Source organism: Acomys russatus, chromosome 7, assembly GCF_903995435.1.
Source record: "Acomys russatus chromosome 7, mAcoRus1.1, whole genome shotgun sequence".
In the NCBI taxonomy this organism is placed as follows: domain Eukaryota; kingdom Metazoa; phylum Chordata; class Mammalia; order Rodentia; family Muridae; genus Acomys; species Acomys russatus.
The window spans coordinates 349,041-358,681 of NC_067143.1; the positions used below are offsets into that span (position 1 = coordinate 349,041).

At 39.8% G+C, this 9,641-nt stretch overlaps 1 pseudogene; it reads left to right on the plus strand.

Annotated features, from left to right (window-relative positions):
• Positions 1 to 3,952: 3,952 nt before the first annotated feature.
• LOC127192358 (small ubiquitin-related modifier 2-like) lies at positions 3,953 to 4,180 on the plus strand (annotated as a pseudogene).
• The last annotated feature ends 5,461 nt before the right edge of the window (positions 4,181 to 9,641 follow it).

Sequence of the window (9,641 nt, forward strand, 5' to 3'; positions counted from 1 at the left end):
CTAGAGTCTATTTTGTTCTATTTGTAGACCAGAGCATACAGAAGGTTAGGGTGGGAGGAGTAGCAATTAAGTTTTAGGTAAGGGTTAGGGGGTTTACTCTTAGGGATTAGGGTAATTCATGGTGGTAGGGCTAGAGGTTGGGTACCACGGTTAGGGGTTAAAGTTTTAGATTTAGGTTTTGCATTAGGGATTAATGTTTGGGATATAGATAAGAGTAATAATGTAAAGTGTGGCTGAATATGAGGTTCATTGTTGTTGTCATTAGGGTTATGGTTGTGATCAAAGGGTATTGGTTGAGTTTGGGGTAGTGATAGTGTTAGTTGTTGCAGAAGGATTGAGGGTAGGGTTAGGGAATGTAGTGGGTAAGGTTAGAACTAGTGTTAGGATTTGGGATTTTAGGTGTTAAAGTTAGCATTAAGGTTGTCAGAGTTACCATTAGGATTGAGATTGAGACTAGCCTTGGGATAGCTTTAAAGGTTAATGTGAAGCAGTAACACATTTTGTCTTCCGAACAGGCCTTCTGTCTTAGGCTTTTATTACTATGAAGAGACACCATGACCATGACAACTCTTATAAAGGAAAACAATTAATTGGGAGTGGCTTATAGTTCAGAGATTTAATCCACTACTGTCATGTGGGAAGGATAGTGGCCTTAGGGTAGACATGATGCTGGGGAGGTTGCTGAGAGTTATACATCTGGATCTGCAAGTAGAAGGAAGAGACTGAGCTGCTGAGAATGTAAAGCCCAACCCCAGTGACACACTTCATCCTACAACACATGTATGCCAACAAGGCCATATTTCCTAATAGTTCCAGTCTCTATGAGCCTATGGAACCATTTTCATTCAAAGTACACCTTCCTTACATTCAGAAAAGAAGTGTGTTAGAGAGGTTGGAAAACATTTTATTTTTCAATATTCTAGACATTCCAATGAGTTGTGTTGTCTCAAAATTTAGTGTCTTATATTTTCATTAGGGCTTCTTAGGTCCTTAGCCACAGTGGGTCAAGACCTGTATTAGGACTGGACTAGGAGCATTTTAGAGGCCTAAGACTTTGCTGTTTCTCTGTGAGAGAAGTAGCTGTGAGGTGATTCTCATTACTGGCAGCAACCCTTATCATGATTAGAAAATACTAGACTGTGTGGGAGTGATCCTTTTCCCCGATTCCCTAGTTTTCTACGCTGATCCATTGTCCCATTACATTCCTTCTGTCCCACTACAGTGCCTGTCTATTCCATTTCAAATGTTTCTCTGTGCTCTGTTATAATACTCATCTGTTGTCACAATGTTCTGATCCACTGAAATACTGTTACCACTATGGTTGACTACCGTCCTCCAAGTCCAGTTCTTAGACCCACATGGTGGTTTGTAACCACTTGTAACTCTAATTAGAGCATGACGCCCTTTTCTGGCTTCCAGAGGTATTAGGCACACATGTACTTGTATTTACACGAATACAAAGCACCCATAAACCCTTTTTTAAAAAGAATAGTTTGAGATATACTCATACCTGGTTTTAAGTCCTGAAGAGCTGTAGTAGTAAGTACAGCATGCTACATAGATCACAGATACTTATATCCATGGAATAGAAGGGATTCATTGGCTGTGAAGAGGCCATGACCACAGCCACGCTTATAAAGGGGAATATTTAGTTGTAGTTGCCTTACAGTTATGGCAGGAAGCATGGCAGCATGCAGGCACCAAAAGGAGACTTTATGTCACACTGGGCGTAGCTTGAGAGAATAGGTGACCTCAAAGCCCACCCCCACAGTGACACACTTTCTCCAACAAGGCTGTCTAGCCTAATAGTGCCAGTTCCTATGGGCCAACCATTTAAACATATATGAGTCTATGGGGGCTATATCTATTTACCACAAACTTCATTGGAGAAAACATTTTTTTTTTTCTTCCCTTTCACAGAAGGTATAAATTACAAATACTTCTTGGTTAGGTGTGAGACTTTGTGCCCATTGCATCTGTGCTACATGAATAGATTTAATTTTAAAGTTGGGGTTAAAGTTAAGGGTAGGTATAGAGTGGGATTAGGTATTAGTTTGTGCCACTGTTAAAGTTAGGGTTAGGTTTACCATTAGGGATAAGGTTTTGTAAGGCTTAAGGTTAAGGCTACTGCTTAGTTTAGGGCTAGTTATGAATTGGGCTAGGGTTAGGTATAAGTTTAGGATCTGGTTTACAGTTAAGGTCAGAAATGGTGTTTTGTTTTTGGAGTGATTTTCTTTAGGGTTAGTGTTACTGTTATGGCCATCATGACAGTAGCGATGTGTTAATGATAGGGTTCGGTTTAGAATTAGTGTTAGAGTTAGGGCTATGCTATTGTTATTAGGGATTTGAATAGTTTTAATGTTAGGATTAAAGTATGGGTTAGACTGGTGTTAGGATTAGGAGTTGGGTTACTGTTTTCAGTTTTGGTTGCTGTTAGCATGAATGTTAAGAATAAGTTTAAGTTTTGAGTTATGATAAGGGCTAGTAATAGACTACCACTAAAGTTTAAACTAGGTTTATAGATACTTGATAGGATATGGCTAAGCTTAAGAATACAGTTAGATTTAGGGTTCATCGTAGGGACTCCTGGTTTAGGGTTACTTTTAGGGTTCATAAGCTTATGTCAAAGCTAGGCATGGTGGCACCAACATTTAAATCTAGCACTTGGGAAACAGAGAGACAGATGTCTGGAAACTCAAGGATAACTTGATCTACAAAGCAAATTCCAGGACAGCCAGGGACATACAGAGACCTTCCTTGTCTCAGACAGTTAGGCCCATAGATGGTTTGGTTTTCAGTATATTTATGTTAATTTTATGGTTTGTCAATAGGGTTAGTGCTGGCTTGTGGTATAGGATCTGTTTGGTTAATTAGGGTTAGTGTTATTCTTAGGGTTATGCTAAGTGTTAGTAATTGGATTAGTTTTACTGTTTGAGTTAGGATTAGACTTAATATTAAGGTTAGGATTAGCACTAGGGTTTTTGTTTTTGTTTTTAACATAAAACAATGAACACCTTTATTACAGAAGCTATGATTGATGGCCCACTTGCCTTTCCATGCTTTGATCTTCCTCAGAACCTCTTGCATTCTAGCACGTAGCCATTTCCTCTGCTACACTAGCCTGATCTTGAGGCAATACCCTCAAGCTTGACCTGCTAGGAATGCCTCCACGGACAATTTTAGTTTTGTGGGTTTTTTTTTTTTAATAAATAATATTTCTTTGGAACTTTCTTTGATTCTTTTTTTTTAATCTCTTCCTTCTTGATAGTCAACTTGGCCCCCTTGTTGTGGCCCAGGGGGAGTGGATAGTGGAACTCTTACCACTATACATTCGATGTGTTGTCAATAAGCATAGACAGTTGTTCACCAGTGTCTTGGTGTATATCTTCATTGTTATTTGATGTATTGTAGACAACATCTGTTATCCTTGTTTTGCAAATAAAACACTGAAAGCTCCAGGAAAAGGTCCCCACATTCACTCTGAGGGCACAGTACTTCTTATTGTCTCCTCAGACATGGAGGGCTGTGTATGTATATGTTAAGGGCCAATCTTAGTACGGGCAGCAGGCCATTCTAACTTATATTCTGCTTCTTGTGGTAGCGCTTTTTTCTTATCCCCAGTCTTGCAGTGCTTGTTCCATTTGTTCCAAGATAGCCATCACTCTGTGCTGCTGGAAAACTAGGGTAAGGATTAATTAGTGTTAGTTCTGTATTAGAGTTAGAATTAGGAATAGGTTTAATATTAGAATTAAGGATAAGATAAGGTTTAGAGTTGGCGTTAGTGGTATGAATAGGGTTAGGATTATTGTTGACAAGAGTAGTAGAACTTAATTGATGGTTAGAGTTACGGTTTGTGTTCCTGGTGCTTTTTGTGTGCTCCTTCATTGTGGACCTAGTGCCTCTGTTGTGAAGTGGCAGCTGAGGAGACTCCAGTGCTCACCATGACTGACAAAAACTCAAGGAAGGAGTCAAGACTGAGAACAAGGATCATATTAATTTGAAGGTGGCGGGGCAGGATGGTTCTGTGATGCAGTTTAAGATTAAGAGGCATGCACCACTTAGTAGATCAGATTCCAGTTTGATGGGCAACCAATGAATGAAACAGACACCTGCAAAGTTGGAAATGGAGGATGAAGATACAATTCAGGTGTTTCAACAGCCAACAGGCTGTATCTACTAAAAAAGGAACCTGCTACTTTACTCCAGAATTTTGTTATAGGTCAAGAATACATTCTCAACTAGGAAGCTGCAATTTGGCTCCACCACATTCTGACTACTACAGTATAGTTTTCTCTATTTTTTCTTTCTCCTGTCCCCATTTCTTTTTGTTTTTGTTTTTGTTTGTTTGTTTGTTTGTTTTTGAAACAAGGTTTCTCTGTTTAGCCTTTGCTGTCCTGGAATTGCTGTGTAGTCCAATGCTCGGATTAAAGGTGTGCGCACCACACCTGGCTCCCATTTCTTTATTGTACATAAATATCAAGCGTATGGTTTGGACTAGAGTATTTTTGGTGTTAAGATTAAATTTGGTAAAAAAAAAAAAAAAATTAAATTTGGTGGCACCTGAAATCATGATATGTTTAGGATGAAGTTTTGGGTTGGGGGTAGGTTGTTGTTTTTTGTTTTTTTCAAGACAGGGTTTCTCCGTGTAGCCTTGGCTGTCATGGACTCACTTTGTAGACGAGGCTGGCCTGGAACTTAGAGCGATCTACCTGCCTCTGCCTCCCCAAGTGCTGGGATTAAAGGCATGTGCCACCACTGCCCAGCTGGGGATAGGTTTTTAGGAATAGCTTAGGGTTATGAAGAGCGTTAAGCTTGTGTTTGAGTTTAGGTAAAAGTTAAGGTTAGTGTTATGGCTAGTGTTAATGTTAGAACTAGTGTAATGGGTGAGTTGGCGTTAATGCTTAGGGTTAAGGTTTGGGATAGGCTAGGGTTAATCTTAGGGCTAGGGCTAGATGTAGTGGTAGGGTAAAAGTTAGGATTAGTGTCAGGGTTATGATTAGAGATAAGGGTAGATTAGCTTTAGAGTTAGGGTTATGATTGAGTTTAGAGTTAGGATATGGATGGAGTTATTTTTTAAATTATATCTATGATCGAAATTAGGACTGGTTGTGGTTTCCCTTATGAACATTCTTCCTTATGAACATTGACGTTAAAATACTCACAAACTGAGTCCAGGAACACATCAAAAATAGTATTTGCTGTGATCAAGTAGGCTTCAAGCCAGGAATACAATGGTGGTTCAACATATGAAAATCCATCAACATAATCCACCATATAAACAAACTAAAGGAAAAAAAAAACCCATCTGATCATTTCATTAGATGCCATAAAAGCTTTTGACAAAACCCAGTACCCTTTCATGTCTAATGTCTTGAAGAGACCAGGGATACAAAGTACGTACCTATACATAATAAAGGCAGTATACAGCAAGCCAAAAGCCCACATCAAGTTAAATGGAGAAGAATTTAAGCAATTCCACTTAATTCACACACAAGGCTACCCACTTTCCATATCTCTTTAATATGGTGCTTGAATTCCTAACTAGAGCAATAAGACAACTAAAGGAGGTCAAGGGGACACATATTCTGAAGGAAGAAGTCAGGGTTTTGCTATTTGCAGATGATACGATACTATACATAAGTGACCTTAAAAATTCTACTGGGAAACTCCTATAATAGATAAATACCTTCGGCAAAGTGGCTTGATACAAAATTAACTTAAAAACCAAAACAACAGTCCCTCATTATACAAAGGATAAACAGGCTGAGAAAGAAATTAGGGAAACTTCACCCTTCACAATAGCCACAAAACCCATAAAGTATCTTGGTGTAACTCTTCACAAAGCAAGTGAAAGACCTATATGACAGAAATTTCAAGTCTCAGAAGAAGGAAATTAAAGATAACAGATGGAAAGATTTCCCATGCTCATGGATCAGTAGGATTGAGAGTAAAAGTAGCTGTCTTATCAAAGCAATCTACAGTTTCAGGGCAATTCCCATCAAAATTCCAACACAATTCTTTATAGACTGGGAAAGAGAAATTCTCAATTTTATATGGAGAAATTTAAACAAAACAAAAAACCAAGATAGCTAAAACAATCCTGTACAATAAAAACTTCTGGAGGTATCACCATCTCTGATTTCAAGGGGTTCTACAAAGCAATAGTAATAAAAACTGCAAGAAAAAGAGAAAGCATCTTCAACAAATGGTGCTAGTCTAACTGGGTATCTGCATATAGAAGAATACAAATAGATCCATATCTTTTGGAGGTTTATTGGATGCCATGGGGAGGGGAAGGGAGAACGCATCCTGGCAGGAGGCGGGGGGGGGGGTGGGAGAGGGACTGAGTAGAGAGGGCCGAAATGTGGGGAAAGGGGCAAGGATGCAGTAGAAGGAAAATGTATGGTTTATATAGTGAAGGGTCTCAGGAAGAGGGGAAGCCCTGCTCCTGGGTAGGGAGCAGGGCATGCCAGCCATGGCTTGCAGCAACGCCTAACATCCCAGCCCTTTGTGGATAATAAATGGATAATGAGTGAAGAAATCTGGTCTTTGGCAGCTTCCAGCTGATTTAGGGACATTGATTTGGAGGGATGGAGGTACAGAAGGCTTTAATGTTAGCCAAATTTAGGATGAGAGGCTGCTGTATTTGCTATTCAGGATGTGTGATGCTATCTACAGCTAGGAAACTGCAGGTCCAGCTGATATAGTCTGTGAGGTCTAGGCCAGACCAACTGCATTCTGGGTGTAGCACCTGGCAGGACAACATGTATATTAGGAACAGAAGATAAAATTAAGGAGTTTAGGGAGAGAAAACTTTTTCTTAGGTGTATATTTGAAACTTTATGTCCATGGTCTTGGTAGTTGGGTGAGGAGAGTCCCCAAACTTGGCACTCTGAAAGGCTCCACCCAGCAGTGCCTCAAAAAGAGATGCTGAGACTCACAGCCAAACATTGAGCAATGCATAGAGAACCTTCTGGAGAAGTGGGGAGAAAAGGAGGTGACAGGAGCCTCACAAGAAGGCCAATAGAGGGCTCTGCTGAGACTGAAGCACCAACCAAGGACTTTCAGGGACTGGGCCTAGCTGCCCTACTTAGATGTAGCTGAGGGCCAACTCAGGCTTCATGTGGGTTCCCTAGTAAGGGGAGTGGGGGCTATCTCTGACAGCTTTTCCGTCACCTCTCTGGCAGGACTGCCTTGCCAGACCACAGTGCGGGGAGAGGACACACTCAGTCCTGATACAACTTGATGAGCCTGGGGTGGGGGTGAGAAAGAGGCCTCCTCTCTTCTGAGCAATAGGGGAGGGAGATGTGGGAGGAAAGAGGGTGGGCCTGGGAGGTGAAGAGAAATGGGCTATGACCATAATGTAAAGTGAATAAATAAATATTTTTCTTAAAAAGAAGACAAAAATTCACTATGCCATTGCAATGTTGAATTTAACAGTGCAATAATAAACTATAACATCAGAATGATGAATTGTTATGTAAGCAAGATCCCTTTTGCCATCCCAGTACTGAATTGTGATATCCCAGTGCTCAATGTTGTCATCACAATGCTCCAATTTGTAACATAATGTGGAAATGTGACACCACATTGTTTAATTTTTACACCATAATACTTCTGCCATCACAAAATAATATATTGTGCCATCACAAAGCGCTTTTGTTTCATCTTGCTACTAGTTTGTTTTATTATATCATGGACCTGTGACATCACAATGCTAAATTGTTTTTTTATGTGAGTTTATTTATTAATTACAAATAATCATTCAGACCCAAATCACAATTTTAAACTGTGCATCCTAGCTACAAGAATCTTTGTTTACAGATAATAACTAGTAACATTGCAGTGTTCCACTATGCCATCACAATGCTCCATTGTACCATCAGAATGTTGTGTCATGGCATTACAGTGTCCATTTGTGCCTTCACAACACTAATTATGGTATGATAATGCTTAATTTTGATATGACAATGCACTCATGGTGATACCACAGTTCTCCACTGTGCTAACAAAATACCTTAATATGACCTCACAAAGGAGAATTCTGATAACTTAATGCTTTATTATTCTCTCAATACTTCAATATGCCATCAGAATACTGATTTGAAATGTCACTGTTCACTTGTACTTTCTGAATATGAATTATGGTATTACAAAGATCCATTTTTACATAAAATACTCCCACTATAACATTGTTACCCCAATTGTGCCAACACAGGGTAGCACATGTCATCACAATGCTCCCTTGTGACATCCTCATTGTCCATTGGGACATTACAACTTTCTATGGTGATGTCACTGTATCACTGTGCTATTACAAAACATGATATGTTTTCATAATGCTTCACTGTGGCATCACAACACTTAAGTCTAATATTCCATTTCACATTATGATGTCACAATGCTACATTGTAACTTCAAAAAGATGACTAGCAGGTATAAAATACTACCTTGTGCCATCACTTTGTCCTGTTATATTATCAGTGTTCCATTGTGACACTATAATGCACTGTGATGACATTTTATTCTTGTACTGTGACCCTGCAATGATCAATAGTGCCACCATAATGATACAGTGTTGCTTATGAAGTCATTAGTGCTGAACTGTTTATATAGTTTGAAGATTTTATACATGCATGTAATGTACTTTGATCAAATCCATGCCCCTTTCCTTCCTCTATTCCTTCCAATTTGATGTGTGTGTTGTTTTTGTTTTGTTTTGTTTCAAGACAGGATTTCTCTGTGTAGGCCTGGATGTCCTAGAACTCACTGTGTAGACCAGGATGGTCTTGAACTCCGAGATCCACTTGCCTCTGCCTCCTGAGTGCTGGGATTAAATATGTGGACCACCACCACCCAGCTTGTTTTTTGTTTTTGTTGTTGTTTTAAGCTACTGAATATACTCTGTGCTGTTAGTAAATTCCTGTGTGTGTGGCCATCTGCAGTAGCATGAACAGCCTCTTAGGGGCTGCAACCCTAAGGAGAACTGACAGTCCTTTTCCTAGCAGGTACCAACTGCCAATGAGGCTACTTGGCTAGTGATGGGACATTGTGACAACTATCTGCTTCTGTGTTGGAATTTTGTCTGTCCTTATGTTGTTCAGGTCTACGCATATTGTCATAGGCACTATAAGTTCATATGTGTAACTGCCCTGTTAATGTCTAGAAAATACAATTTAATAGAATTATCCACCACCTCTGCATATTACAGTCTTTCTGCTCCCCCTTCTGCAATTATCCTTGAGCTGTGAGAGCAGAGAGTGGGTTATAGTTGTCTCATTTAGGTCTGGGAGCTCGCTGACTCTTATCTGTATGTGTTGACAGGTTGTGGATTTCTGTGTGAATCACCTCCTATTGTAAAAAGAAGCTTCTTTGGTGAGAGTTCAGAGATGTACTAACTAATAGATATAAGTCTAAGTCATTGAACTCACTCACAGACCTGCCTCCCTCTGCCTCCTGGAGTGCTGGAATTACAGGCATGCACCACCATATCTGGCTATACCTTGGAAACTCTTACAAAGGAAAGCATTTAAGTAAGGCTGGCTTCCAGTTCAGATGTTTATTCAATTATCATCATGATGGGGAGCATGATGGTACACAGGCAGAAAGCTGGAGAGCCTACCATATTGGTAGGCATCAGG